The sequence below is a fragment of the Pollicipes pollicipes genome, unplaced genomic scaffold (genome assembly GCF_011947565.3).
Source record: "Pollicipes pollicipes isolate AB1234 unplaced genomic scaffold, Ppol_2.1 Scaffold_5594;HRSCAF=6620_pilon_pilon_pilon, whole genome shotgun sequence".
NCBI classification, from domain to species: Eukaryota; Metazoa; Arthropoda; class Thecostraca; order Pollicipedomorpha; family Pollicipedidae; genus Pollicipes; species Pollicipes pollicipes.
The window spans coordinates 6,826-21,406 of record NW_023596713.1 but is presented as its reverse complement, the minus strand read 5'-3'; the positions used below and the strand labels follow the sequence as shown (position 1 = coordinate 21,406).

The window sequence follows — 14,581 nt, the reverse complement described above, 5'->3', positions numbered from 1 at the left end:
CCCGGTGTCGGCGAGGGAACGCGTCAACTGACACCACGCCAGAGGCGTCACTACGCGTTACCGACCGATGGGGTCGGACGCGATTTACTGCTTGAGTCCTGGCCTGGTGTCCTTCGATGTGGGCGGGGCGGCAAAAAATTTAATCTACCTCTTTGGGATAAGGGTGTCGAGGTCCCAACGGACCCCTGGGTTGAAAACGCCCCTGCAACTCGGACTCCCTCGAGGCCGGAAACAAGACTTCAGTCTCCGAGGCTTGGAGAAGTGTGTCGGGCTTCCGAAATAGTGCGGTTGGGTGAGGATCAAGCGTTGTCCCTTCCCAAGGTGAAGGCGCGTGGTAAGTCCTTTTTTGCAATGTCTTTGACCTAGTTAATTTTTGTTCTGTGTAATGTCTCATTCTTTGTGTGCTTTATGAAGGTGGTGTGCTTGCTTGTCAAGTTGGCTGCAGCCGTGCGGGTGGCGTCGGTGAAGCTCACTGGCGTAATCAACACTTGCTATGCAAATGATCCGCGATGTGAGGTCCTCCATAATAGTTGCGCGTAATTTTTGCGAAGGATGCAGCGCGTTCTCTTGTTTCCAACATGTATTGAAGCAGCACAGGTGCATTTCATGTTCGAGCTTGGAGCTGATGTAAATTAGGACACTCGGGTGTGTTGACATGGATAGTTGGATGGTCGTGGGCCCCTGTGAGGTAACGCAAGAACAATCATGTCCCCACCCTCCTATCGAATCTGGATGCAATTAAGTTGTGTCTCTCTTCAATCTGTCTATCTTTCTATCCATATATCCGTCTATATATCTGTTTATCTCATATATATATATATATATATATATATATATATATATATATACATATCCATCCCATATTCATTACGCACCGAAAGCTTCCTTCCGAAATGTATTTGCCACTAATCCTGGATCCTTTTCCTTTCCAGACCGCAACCAAAACACCGGCACGATGTTAACTTGAATACAGACGAAAAATGGGCAAGTAGCTGACTAATGCCACCATTCATTTATCAGGCACCAAGTGTCCAACGAAACAGCACGTTTCAATTGGAGAGCACTGAATAATCGGCACGTTGCCAATATGGCATCCTCTCTTCGAAGATAAAAGCCTTAGTTGAATTCGACGGATTCTACACAATCGCTATTCTGTCGATACATCTCTTCTTGAAACGAAGATTTAGATGCATGTTCATGTCACATCTGATTCCAGAACTAAATGATAAACACATCGCGTTCTGATTATGTATATAGGTCCCAGCCAGGAATATTTTGAGATTTCAGTTCTGCTCTGTAAAGAGCAATTGTCAACAGCCTTGCGTGGTTGGCTGAGTTGCCCGTAATCCACCACGTGGAGGCCGCCACGACGGATTGCGTCTGCTTCCCATAAAGAGCTCCCATTTCAGCGCAAAGCCACGCCAGCGCATGAAGTAGAAAGATTATATTTTCCAATCTGACCATGATATCGGACAACACGTCAGGCACCTTTCGCTGAAGACAACGGCACAGCTCCTAAGGGCTGCACGAGACAGACGAATACACCGAAAGGTCTCAATGAGCTATGAAGTGCCACATAACGGCTATGTACAAGTGCAATGTGGATGGGACTGCTGGCCGCAGTTCGTAAGTCAGTCGACCGCCGCCAGCAGCCGGCCCACAAGCCAAGAGATCCAAGTAGCAACATTTGAGATCGGAAGGAAGAACTTAGCAAACAAACGCCCACGAGTGAATGCAAACTGACAATAAACACAGGTCCCGCGGACAACACATATTTTAATGCAATTTTCACATTTTTTGCTAGGGGCTGGATGACGTAAGCACCGCGGCCGTCGCTATTCGCGGCTGCCTTACGGCAACGCATGCCGGACAGATGATCGGAGCTATTGCTGGCAGACAGCCAGCCACGGGCGCCGCACAAGGTTCACGGCTCCAACCAATAACGGCGACGGCCATGACACTCTTTGCTGACTTCCAGAAAAAACCGCCTAGCATGTGAAAATATGTATGTTTCAAAACGTACCCGGGTCTGCATTAAATTAAGTCTGAGGAAACGTGGACTGAAGCTTACGGGGTCTTTTGTTGAGCCTGTGCACTGTGAGTGATTGACGCGCGAAACTTGTCGCCTCAGAGAGGGGCGGTGAGCTTTTTGCCAGCAACTCTGTCCACTCTGTCGACTGTCCCCAGCCCTCCGTTCACTGCCGTCATATGTCCGCTCTGTCCGCTGGGCGTCACGTCCTGGTCCTGTGTCATCTGCTCCGACATCGGCGAGTTGATCCTTGTGGTCATCATCGCGGCTAACGCCAAGGTCACCAACATCGGCACAGTTATGGTCATGCTCATCATCCAGGTCACGGCTTTCAGATTGTCCAATCAGAGTAAAGTTGATATTACGTTAATCCCGTCGTTCTTTCATTGTTAGCTGCTCGCACTCTAGGATCTAAAATTTGTTTTCAAAATTTTAAGTTTTTCGGTGCTATGCCATGGACTCGAGTGCCGTTGCGGGAAACATTGCTCTTAAGCATCAAGGTGTGACACAGGCAACATGTCAATTTCGCCGAACTTTCAAGGAAAACCTTTGTTCGTCCCATTTCGGCAGCGGTGCGTGATGGACAATGACAAATGAAGAGGTGCATGTCAGAGAAAAAGGATCAAGTGCACCCCAGGCACACATCTGACACTGCAGCCCTCGCCCATCCACCACTCCGCACGAACAGGTTATCTGTTTAACGGCGTCGGGGTTTGTCCCGCTCGCTTCCAGTGCTGCTAAATGAAAATTTTGCCACGGAATCGACATCCTCAATTCGCACCCTCTTGACATCCCGACACCAAAATGAACTTGACGTCCAAGAAACAGCAAAGAACAGCTTAATACCTTGATAACTGACAGAAAACAATATTGCGCTTTTTTATCGCTAGCTTGTTACGAATTCTGGTCAAATCGCCGACGAAGCCTAGGGTGGAGGTTTGGGTGGCAATTCTACGGAGCAGGACGAATAAAAAATAGATACGTTCTCTAATTTATAGGTTAGGACAAAGACGTTATCTAAACGGTGTTTATTTACCCTGTGCTATGTATCATTTTGATACCATTGCCGCATGACTAGCAGAAGTTAATTCAAGTTTAGCCATCTGAGGCGCAAAGAATAGCTTTAAAACGGGCCCCTACTCATGTGAAAAAATATTCCGGAAATCAGCGAAATGCATGGTTGTTTGATGAGAAGGACAAATGTACATATGAAAACGCGATCAATTTGACTGATAGGGTATCGTTTTGCATGCCTGCAAACGTCATCCTTTCTCGCTGATAGGCGTAAGAGAGTGCTGCGTCTAGGGTGGCAATCGACATCTCGCTGCCAGCGAGAATGAAACTATCGGAAGCCAACCTGGCATTCGTGTTACGATCCTGATGTATTTATCTTTGTGATTTTAGCGTGGATTGAGGTTGGTGGGCTATCAGCAAAACAAGGCACGTTAGAGGCAGACCAGTGCGTCTCGTTGGAGTGGTATTCAAGCTTATGTTCCATATGGGCTGGTTGTAACTGGCTCCAACTATTAAACACTTAAGTCATTACCTTGTGATGCGATTGCATCCTCATGACCGCGTGGCGTAATGTGAACATTTAAACGGTGCTGGGTATGCTGTCAGTACTTAGATAGTAGCTTCCAGACTCATTGCACGCTGATTGGATCTGTCAGCGCTTGCTGCATTGTTGTCATCAAATATAGTTCAGCATCAGTATATGTTTGTGTGTGGTATACCCATAACACATGTTCTGCAGGCACGTAACTCATTTCAATTCATGAACTAAAAAAAGGATGCATCCGGGTCTCAGGATTGTATTATGATGCACAGTCCAGGTCAGACCAAATACAGACGGGATAAGACACTCAGAATGCACAGTATGATAGTTGCAGGAATCAGGTATGACCTCATTTCCTGTAGATGACATTTTGCAGGAAGCAGGATGTGATTAAGTATGTGCCCTGGTTGGCCCTGGGATGGTTCTTCTGTTTGATCATCTGAAAAACAAAGTCAGATTGTAGCCATTGGATGCATCATATGACACAAACATTACCCATATCCAAGGCGGGAAATACAACCCTGTGGTCACATGCTTTGTAAGCTCGAACCTGGTATGCGAATCGAGAAAAAATATTTCATGAAAGACGTACTCATGATTTGAATAAGAGCTGAATCCTTCAACAAGAGCCGTGAGTTAATGGTAAAGCGATTCTAAAAAAGTGGTATCGAACACAGGTCTATAGGATGATAAAATTTCGCACCTATCTGGTTCGCCGATGTTTGGTTGATGCGTGGTTTATGTAAATGATATGCGCATTTTCATCCGGTTGAATAGCTGTTAATTTGGTTAGTCGCCTCTCTCACAGGATTTAGTATGAATGCGTTAATGCGCCCACCAAGCGCCCGCTCGTTCCACACCTGCATGCCCTTCTCAGTGCTGCCACCTGTCGACCACGAACTGAGGTGAAGTCGCGGCGAATTTATCCGCCGTCCATGCCTTCACTCAGTGAGTTGTGTGTCACTTGTACTTTGTCATCTTTGATGCTTGCAACTTCCAGCCAGGGGTAAAGTTTTGCCAAATGAGTTGTGGGAGGGGTAAGCGGTGAAAGCATGACGCCGCCTGCCCCGAAATGGTCAACTAACTGTTTTTCTAGGATTCAACGTAGGTTGTTCTCAAAGTTGTGGAATCACAAGTGGGGATGAGTGGGGTGGGGGCTAAACCACACCCAACTAAATGGAAAGCTACACCCTCGCTGGGAAACACATATGATAAGTCATGCCAACCGAATGCAATCTTCCACCATGTTGGCCCTGGATGGTGAATTGAGCACCAGAAGTACGCGCTTTGCCCGGCAGATAACGGTGTGAAGTGGGAATTTGAAGTTTCACGGTATTCTTAAAAGGGCTGTTACTTATCGTGACTTTATGCTTGCATGACAGCTTGAAACACGAAAGGGCATCGGTCTTTTGCTGGCAGGTGGCATTAGCTACTGGGCCACCGAGGTGTCTGTTCACTGGTTCAAGGATATTGTGATTGCACGAAATGGTGTCGTAGGTCGTTTCTTTCGTTACATCTTTCTTCAGCGCATTTTTTGAATGTTTTTGAGTAGTAGTCAAACGTGTAACATGATATACATGAAGTTCTACAATTTATATCAGGGGCAAAATATCTAAAGAGTGGCAAATGCTGGGTGTGAACACAAGCATTATGGTCGCGTGCTGTGGTACGTCGCAGAAACATAATGTTATGAAAAACGTGACTGGCATAAAACATCCCACACTCTGAATCTCTTGCTTCATCCTGCATCCTCACGATACCACGCCTGTCCGGGGCAGACTGCGGGCGCCAGCCACGAGTGGGCCAAGAGGCCACCCGTAGGGGACCTCGACCGGACGCCCGGCGCATACGCCGCAGAGGGATCTCTGCGCGAGCTAAGCCTCGGTGGTTGGCCCCAGGCGCGTGTATCCTTCCCCACCGTTGTCAATTCTCTTTCATTTCAAAGCCCTGAAAATATCATTACTGGTGGAAATGACTAATCCAGTAACCAACCTGGCATTGCTCACACCTGGCCCAGGGGATGCCGTGATCACGGAGGCGGTTCCCCCACGACGAAGCCCTTCCATTGCGCTTGGGTTGGAATGGTCTATACGATTACCCCAAATGTGGGTAACTCTGTAGCACAATTGTTGATAGCGAGGTAGGTTCTGTTTGCGGTTCAATCCTAGGAATTTTTGTGGGATGGCGGGTGGGAAAATGTGGTTTGTTACCCTACAGTTTCAGCCTATGGTGCAAGAGACGCTAGCGCTGAGTGACAGCCCTCCACCATGTGGCCTGTGATATTTCAATCATATAGGCTAGGCACATATTAAATACATACATGAGGAACATTTTCTTTGACACTTACCAAGCTGCCTACACTTACCAAGATTGTGACCAGTCCTCTAGGATGTGACTTTGTACGCGCTCAACATACAGGACTTTGTGTCCTCTTGTTCACGGAAGCCATGACCCAGAGACTCGAAATTTGGCAGACAGAATCACAGAAGCCATCCAGTCTCGCCCGATCTTGTTCCATCAAGTGTCAGGGTGCGCTGGGGCATGATTTTAGTAGGCACTCCATGATTGGTAGCGCCATGATTATGTGCACTGATTTGGGTGCCCAAGAACCGACCTACCGCCGTGGTTAACATCACTTCAAGTGTTGTTGATCATGGGAATTTATACCTGCAAGAACGCTATTGGCTAAGGTTTGTCCATTTGCATAGCTTAAAGGCAATGCAGTTTGTTAGTATGTTTATTCTTTACATAGGGATGATGCAATCAGCATGCATTGCCTTTCACTTTCATGGGTATTCAAATTGGATTTTGTTTTGGCGTGCTGCTAGTCTACTTAAGGTTTATATTACGTACCTACTGATTACCGAAGGACGCAGTCATTTTCCCAGGATGCCCTTTCCGTACCAACATACAAGTAATGTTTTCCTTGTACTGTATGTGTTACGTACATTGCTTTAACGTTACACCAGTTGAACACCTAGTACACCTGAACACCAGTACACCTACGTACGTTACACCAGTTGAATGGCTAAGCAAACTTGGCGACGTTAATTGCCTTCCGAAACCATATTACCTTTGAAAGTCCGGTGGCCTCACTCCCGTTGGCCCCAAGATCTCGATAAAAAGCGTTCATCTACTGCGTTGTATTTACGTTTGTGCACAGCAGATCTCGTTTTATATGTTGAACGATCAGGCTGTGGGACGAGCACTTAAAGGAAATGTTTCACATTTGAAGATATTGAGAAAAGCATCAGCTCGATATGCTGTGCTGCTGCTGTTGCTGCTGTGCTATTAATGATTTTGCTACCATTCTTGATATGATGTTTTCATGACATCATCATTGCAGAGGTGGCTTTGTAATAGTCCCTGAATAAACCTTTTACCCCTTTTACGGGCGTGCAACTCAGCAACTAGAGGGCTTTGGATCTTAAAAAGGGCATGACCGTGAACTGCATCAAAAGGTCTTTAAGATGGCTATTTCAGTTCAAAACCGCATATAAATGCGGAACGTTCCCTTTAAAGCGCTCAGCATCACGCCTCAGCTCGGTGTTCGCCCTCTCCACCAGCTGCTGCTTGAAGTGGTGGAAGAAGACAGGGGTGTTGCATATCAGATCCGGCATGTGGAACCATAGGATGTACACGTACGGGGTGAAGGCGCCGCCCTGGCACACCGAGAGACACGGCGTGTGTCACTCGTCACACATTTTCCCCAGCACCGCTCTGGCTACAAACCATGACCGACACATCCCCCGAATCGGAGTGTATCAGTTTCATCAACTGCCGTCCACGTTCCTCCACTGGTAGTACATTGTCAGGTTGTTCGACAGCGGCTCGCGGTCCTGAAGATTCGGCCTGGTTGACACCTGCAGATTGTCACATATTTTTTAATTTATTTTGCCCCTCAGGATCTTCCACATCTGCTGCTCCAGCTGTGGTAGCCTGCCAGACTTTGCCAGTTGGACCTTCACGTTTAGGAAGATGCGATCAGACACCCGCAGCACCAGGTGCATCTCGCCGGCGATGACACGGCTGACGGGGATTTGCACCATCATCATGGGGCACATTTTCATGCCCTGTCGATCTGCCATCTTCGTTTTCGATGTCATGGGCTTCCGGTCCGGGGCGGCCATGGCGTCGATGGTGCACGGGCTGACCCGTTCGTTGTGTTTCTTGGTCTAACTGACGGTACAGTGCGGGCGTGGAAAGTCACTCGGACCTCCTGCCATACCGAACACTATCCACACGAACTTGAGGTCCGCTCCCTGGTAGAACTGGACCGAGATCCCATCGATGTTGTGTGAGTCCTCCTGCTTCCCGTCGACCTGCTTCAGGACGGCCACCAGGTCGGGATTTTCGGCGTCCTCGTTACCATTTACGCAGGCCATGACGATCGCCGACCGCTTGACGGGCAGTTGGCTGACGAGCTCCACAGCGATATTTACATATCCGATCTTGCGGCAGCTGATTCCATCACCGCTGATCTTAAGCCAGAGCTGATCCGGTTGATCACTCGCCCACCCGATCAGTGCGCGCCTGATCGGCGCGCCGACAGCGGCAGCTTCGAGGGCAACGGGGTTCGGTACACTGCGCCGTCGCTCTGCTGTCTCCAAACGCAACCGTTTGTCCCTGGTGACGCGTACAGCATGGCATGTCTCGGTCGTGTAACTCGCCGTATTGGCGGAATGAGACACCTGATGCCGCGACGCGGCGCAGCGCCTTAGTCAGCGACTCAGTAAGGATGCGCCTAACCACTTTCCGCCTTCCTTAGACGCCTCCGTTTGCCTTGCTTCCCTACAGAAGCTGGCCTAATTTGCGAGACATTTACCAGGTTTACATAGGCAGCTGTGATTCGAATTAAGCCGGGACGCCTCCTCGATCCCAACTATCTGGCCCATGCATACACTCACGCGCCGCTCCGATAATTCGAAATAACAAGCCGGTGGAAGTCCTTTCCCGTGAGAGGAACATCCGTTCAGGAAAGGATTTCGATTGGATTATCGGTGGTCAAGGCTGCCAAAGGCATAGTCGCCGGCAAAAGCACATATCACCGGAATTGCCTGTCGTATGCATTGCTGTTCGTCATTTCAGCTGTTTGGTTTTGCCGGTTTTCAAGAGTTCTTGCTCACTGTTTAAAACACTCCAAGATGGAAAAGAAAAAGGAAAACTGTGAGGAAGGCGAGGTGAACACCATGTTGGAAGTCATCCAAGAGCTCCAGTTATCAAGAGCCTTGAATGGAAAACGTCACAGGACCGCACACGTAAGTTACGCGTGTTTTGCGGATGACCTAGAGCGATCTGTTAAGGAAGTGGGTGTCAGGTTTGTGTACCGTTTTTGTCTGGCTCAAGTTAAGATTAATTTATATATGCGGCAGGCTCCATGCTTCCAAAAGGTTTATGAAACTAATGTTGGCCATTATACCTAGTTTTGCCAGCGATCTCGTGCAGTTTTGGATTGCTCTTAAAATATTTGCAGGGCATACTACTAAATTTCCCTCAGTCAGGAAATGCCTCCATCCAACTGGCATGGAGGTGCGGATGTTGGGGGCAGGGAAAAGTTTTTCAGACATTCCTCCTATGCCTTTAGCATTTAGTGAACAATTTATCTGATGGACAGATCTGCTCAAACTTTGACACCTTAAAGGAATGTTAAGTTACACTACAATGAACAGCTGTAGCCAGCTGTGATCAAATGGCTGCGAAGCAGGGGCTTAATCGACTGCTATTGATCTAGTCATGTAACTGGTTGTTTTTAGGTGTGCTGTGGGTGAGATAGGTGGTTGAATAACACCTGCATCATATACAAAGCATACAGAAATCTAGAATATTGCATACTCAGCATCGGTTGTGAAATCTATTTTCAAAGTTTCAAAGAATGAGCATTTGGAAACAACAAGAAAACAACTGTGAATGGTGGATGAAAGCTGTCATCAGTATATGAACCAAGTGATACTTTGTGCCAAAGTATCTGCAGCATGGGTAGCGTGGCCTTGGTGCATAACACTACTGCATAACACTAACATAGCACTACACTACTACTCTTTGTACTGGTGAGCAGATTTATTACCTTGGTGCCACGCTGTGTTTGATGTCTATGCATGTCACAAGGCAACTTTACTTTCATCATAACGATTAAGTTGTTATGACCAGCTAAGATTGCCTTGGTCATGACACAGTTATCTGGCTGGTTTACATAGGGCTTCTGGGACGTCCAAATACTGTTTGTATCACCTAGGCATCAATCTGTATCCACCCAACGCTGTTGACCGCAAGGATGTCACAGGTGTACCTCCACCATCGGATGTCATGAAAGCGAATATCTGCATACTTACTTGTCAGTCAATGGCAAGTCTGAATGGAAACACTGCTCTCACCACACAGGATTTTAGCACCATTTCTTGATAGCTGTAATGACGATATTATTTTTCAGAGTGCTGGCAATACCAGTTATTTCTCATTGTGCAACCGTATAAGAAGAACTATTCCATACATGGTGCGTGCATGCATGTAATGCTTACTACTGAGCTTGAGGGGGAAGCCATCCTTTAGTAAAACTTCTGGCACACCAGACATTTCATACTTCTCTTTTCTAAGAGCCAGCAACAATTTCCAACCGCAATTTTTGCCACTTACTGTGTATGGTTGGGGCCGGGGGAAGAAGGTGGCATGGTGCTGGGTGGCCCAGTTGATCAGGGTGTGGGAATTTGTGAGTGTAATTGGTCGTTGTAAAGATATGCTTGTTTCCTGCAATCCCAAGCATTCGGAGCAATGACGCCCAAGCAGGTGATGGCCGTGAGCGAATCATCGAAAACTTCCCGGATGCACGTAAGCTGGTTATCCTTAGCACGGGCAATAGTACTTATCATCACGTGTCATCCGAGAGACTGCAGTAGACCTTTCATTGTGCTCCCCTGCCATAGCTACTTTCTTTGACTGGTCTGTTAGTGGAAATATGCATGATAGTGATCATTTTCCCATTAAAATCTACGCCATACCACCACTGATGACGCTGCCCTCGGTTCCGATGCCACGATGCCCCGATGAACTCTACACCAGGCTGACTGGGCCAAACTTGAAGAAATTAGCTCTCATATTGATACACCATACACTACACGAGAACAGGGGATAGACCAGATCACAACCATTCTTCGCACAGCAGCTTACATGAAAGAAAAGGCAGCAATTTCAGCAGAATTTCCTCCCAAAGTTGGCGGTTAGCCTTTCCGTAGATAAGCGTTTTTCCCCTGCTTAGCGTTTTTCTTAGAATGTTGTGATCACATGTCGAAATTTCCGCAGTAAAATCACATACTTCAGGGATCTGTGAACAATCGTTTGAAGGCGACCGCAAAAAAGAGACAAAAAATAATTGTTCGAGAGGGAAGGGGCACAGTTGGCCCGTCCTGCCTCGATGGAGGCCGTGAGTTCGATCCTTACCTAGGGCACGTTTTAAGGCACCCACGGTTTGTACCGGTTCTCGAGTCATATCATTCAGCAGGCATGGGATCCTTCCGCTACCCTTCCCTAAGTAACACGAGCGTCCGTTTTCGCCGGCGCGTAGCTCAAGAGGTAGAGGGGCTTAATTAAGTTTTCAGAAGGACAGGATTGGTAACAGCATTGAGAGGTTTTCAGTCGGATATTTCACTTCAAAACCCCATGAATATGTGGAACACTCCCTTTAAGTGAAACCATGGAGCCGTTAACAACACCCATCACCCTACGACTTTGTTGCATACGTCGCAGCTTCTGTTCCAAGACTTTCCAAGGACGTGGTATGACTCAGTTTTGTGCACGAACCCCAGCTTGCGGCCCAACCAGTTGCGATCAAGGCCTGAGTCGGACACGACGGTATGTGGATATTCGGGTCGGGAACTTCTTGGCAGAAAAGCTGCCATATCGCTGGCATTTCTTCGCTGTGGTGGAAACACTGAATTACAGGAGTATCGGTTCAGTTCACCCGCCAAAAATGAAAAACCATCCCAAGACCGCTTAGTCTGCAACACAAAATTATCGGAAATTACGGTATTAAGTTCCAAACCGAAAACCGCTCTGTTCCCTCCGCTACACCCCCGCAAACAAGGGAAGACTATTTCGGAGAATGTTTGAAGGCTACCTCTGCATTCATGACGTCATAATAACGCCGGTTAAATCCTGCCATTCCACAAACCGCACGTCAATCAAGGCCTATAAGCATGTAATGGCCGAGTCATTAATATATGACGTTTGTGGGCAGGATTTCCAGGTATAACGACCGTCAATTAGCCCACAGCCCATGCTGTGGAAGGTACCATGACGTAATCAAACAATGACGTATCGAGGAGCATATTTACTTAGCGGAGAAAATGCGTTGTCTACGGAAGTCTTTTCCGTTTAACTATACCAATACCTACAAGTGAGCTTATTGCATGATAGCTGATGCCTGTTTCAATATCTTCAGATATCTACAATTATGTCATTATCTTTATAGATTTCAACGCCTCCAAATGTCTATTAATAGTTGCATTCCCTTTAACGTCGATATTAAAGGGAATGTTTTACCTTCGAAGATAGTGAGGAAAGCATCAGATATGATTGGAAAAGCTTACTTGTAACTGTTTGGTAGGCTTTCAAGGTTCAAAAAACGATCGTAAGTACCAAAATTCCAAAGTTTGTAAAAATGCACCCTATTACGTCATGGCTTGATGGCGTCATGGAATCGTTTTCTGATGACAGCATTACCTGACAGCGTCTGGCAGCCAGACCTAAAGAATATCTCGAAAGGCACGAAAGCTGACGCCTGCCGGCCATTCTCGTCACGGGTGCTGCAGCGAATGGCAGATAAGAGAATAGCTTGTTTGTAAATTTTTATATTGATAATGGTCGTGGGAAAAGCTTTGGTCGGCTGATTGACATACACAACGTAGCAATCGCCAGCTTTTATGGCAGATTATTCATATCGAAGCTGCTGCTGCTTATATGCTTAAAAACGGTCCTTTAGTGTAATGAATCTCTTACCGAAACCTGCCAACGACTGTTGAGAACGTCAGTACTGTGTTGTCTCGCCCTATCCTTGTCTGCAGTGCTGTGGCCCTAACATTGCTATCTTGTGATCTGCACATTAGTTACTTTCTTCATTATTTGTAACTGGAAATGCAGTCACATGAAAAAATTAACAATAAATATGTAACATTGCAGTGAATTGATTGCCAAAACGTCGTTGTTGCTATCGTAAAGATGGTTAGGTTGAGCTACCAGGAATGTTTTCCTGCTAATGATTATTCATGCAGTCGCTACTTCACTCTGATATAACCATTTTGGTGCAACAACATTATCGCTGGTGATAGTCCTTTGGGAGTGGTAAATCAGCTGTTACCAGTCATTCATAAATTATAAGCTGTTATCTCATAGGCTTGACATAGAGTAGTCAACCGATGTCGTACATCGTGTAACGGCACAGGTCTACAGCGGCATTGTGGTACTACCTCAGCGCTGTGCTGTGGCATGGCACAATGAACAATGATACGGCTTTTGTACTGCAATCTCTGCCGCTTTCACAGTAAATTCCAAACGCCGATCGGCTTTTGTCGTTGAAATGGTGTTTCACAATTCGTGCATCGAAGACATGGCTCAGAGGCTGAAATAAGCAGGAGTGAAATTGGACTCGTAGCACTGGTTTGTTTTATACAGTAATACAGAAGTGCAGTTTAATATCACGTAAGCCATTTGTGAAGATGAAAAACAATAGCCAAAACTTACCCATGCATTCCAAATGCTGACCTATCTCTGCGACGCAGCTAGTGCCGGGCTGAGGAACACCGGAGACGGAGGGCGGAGCTGGTGCCTGTATCAGGGTCGTCCAAGTCTGAGAGCATCGCTTGCACCCGGCACATCACTTCGCAGACTGAGCGACAAAAATCATGGATTAGACCCTCATGGATTAGACTCCATTCGTTCAGTGGATCCCGTGTACTGGCGGGGGCGCATACGTCAGTCTGTCGGAACACTCCTGGTCGTTCAAGGGGCCACCAAGTTGGTATTGAGTTTTTCTCGTTTGCTCTAAGGAATCTTTACTTGTTGATGGAAGCCTCTAGCTTGGTTGCCGCGGCACCCATCATAGCTCAGGTTCCGTCTCGGTGCCTCTTGGCCTGGGTGCGTTAGCCTTAGAGCAGCAGTCGGATATACGTTGATGAAGTTTAACGCGCAGTTGTTGAGCAATTTTGAAGTGCCGTCACCGTCACATGTGGCATTTCCGCTACATCAAGCCGACTGCTCAGTGTGATCAGGTCTTGGTTGCTGATTACTGCAGAGTTGTCGCTTTGTTATGAAGAAGTAAAACATATTCCAGCATTTAAACTTCTTTTATGCGGGAACCTTGACACTTGTGCCACGGGGAAACGTATGCATCAGAATGACAATATTTACCATGATCTGCGCGAAATGAAAAAGGTCCATGCGTGCATACGTGAGACGCCTATTTTTCCCGGACTGCGTGCAGTAAGATGGGTCTCGCCTAAAAACCAACATACTTGAACAACATGCAAGGAGATACACACAATACATACATTGACTCTGATGGCCGCAATGCGAGAATTTTCGGGGGCCCAAACTCTAGAGGGCCCGCAAAATTTCGTATTTTCCCCCTTTGCTTGACAAAATCTTGAATCCGCCCCCGAGCACTACATAGGCGCCTTCCCCAGATCAAACAACAGCCTCGACGCCCGGCGTTGCAGTCGCCATACGCCGCGCGACATCGGCCTGTGGCCGTGACACAAAGCGATAGCCAATAAGCAAGCGGAAAAGATCACGCATCGTGAGGATGATGGCTGGTGAACTACGCAAGTCGGCATGTGCGTTTAATGTAGTGCAAAAGTAAGCTAAACGCAACCTTAATCTGACGAGTGCAGGGGGTCTAGTTAACACTGCTTCACCCACATTGAAAAGTGGGGGGGGGCATGACCCTCTGCCCCCTCCCTTGCCCCCCCCCCCCCCCCCCGTTCCCACACCACTGATTTTGCGTACTGCGG

General features: G+C 47.3%; 1 non-coding gene across 1 annotated transcript; it reads left to right on the top strand.

Annotated features, from left to right (window-relative positions):
* Positions 1-5,586: 5,586 nt before the first annotated feature.
* LOC119102102 (U1 spliceosomal RNA) lies at positions 5,587-5,751 on the top strand. Its single transcript, XR_005094647.1, has one exon. It is a non-coding gene; the product is annotated as a U1 spliceosomal RNA (small nuclear RNA).
* Positions 5,752-14,581: the final 8,830 nt, after the last annotated feature.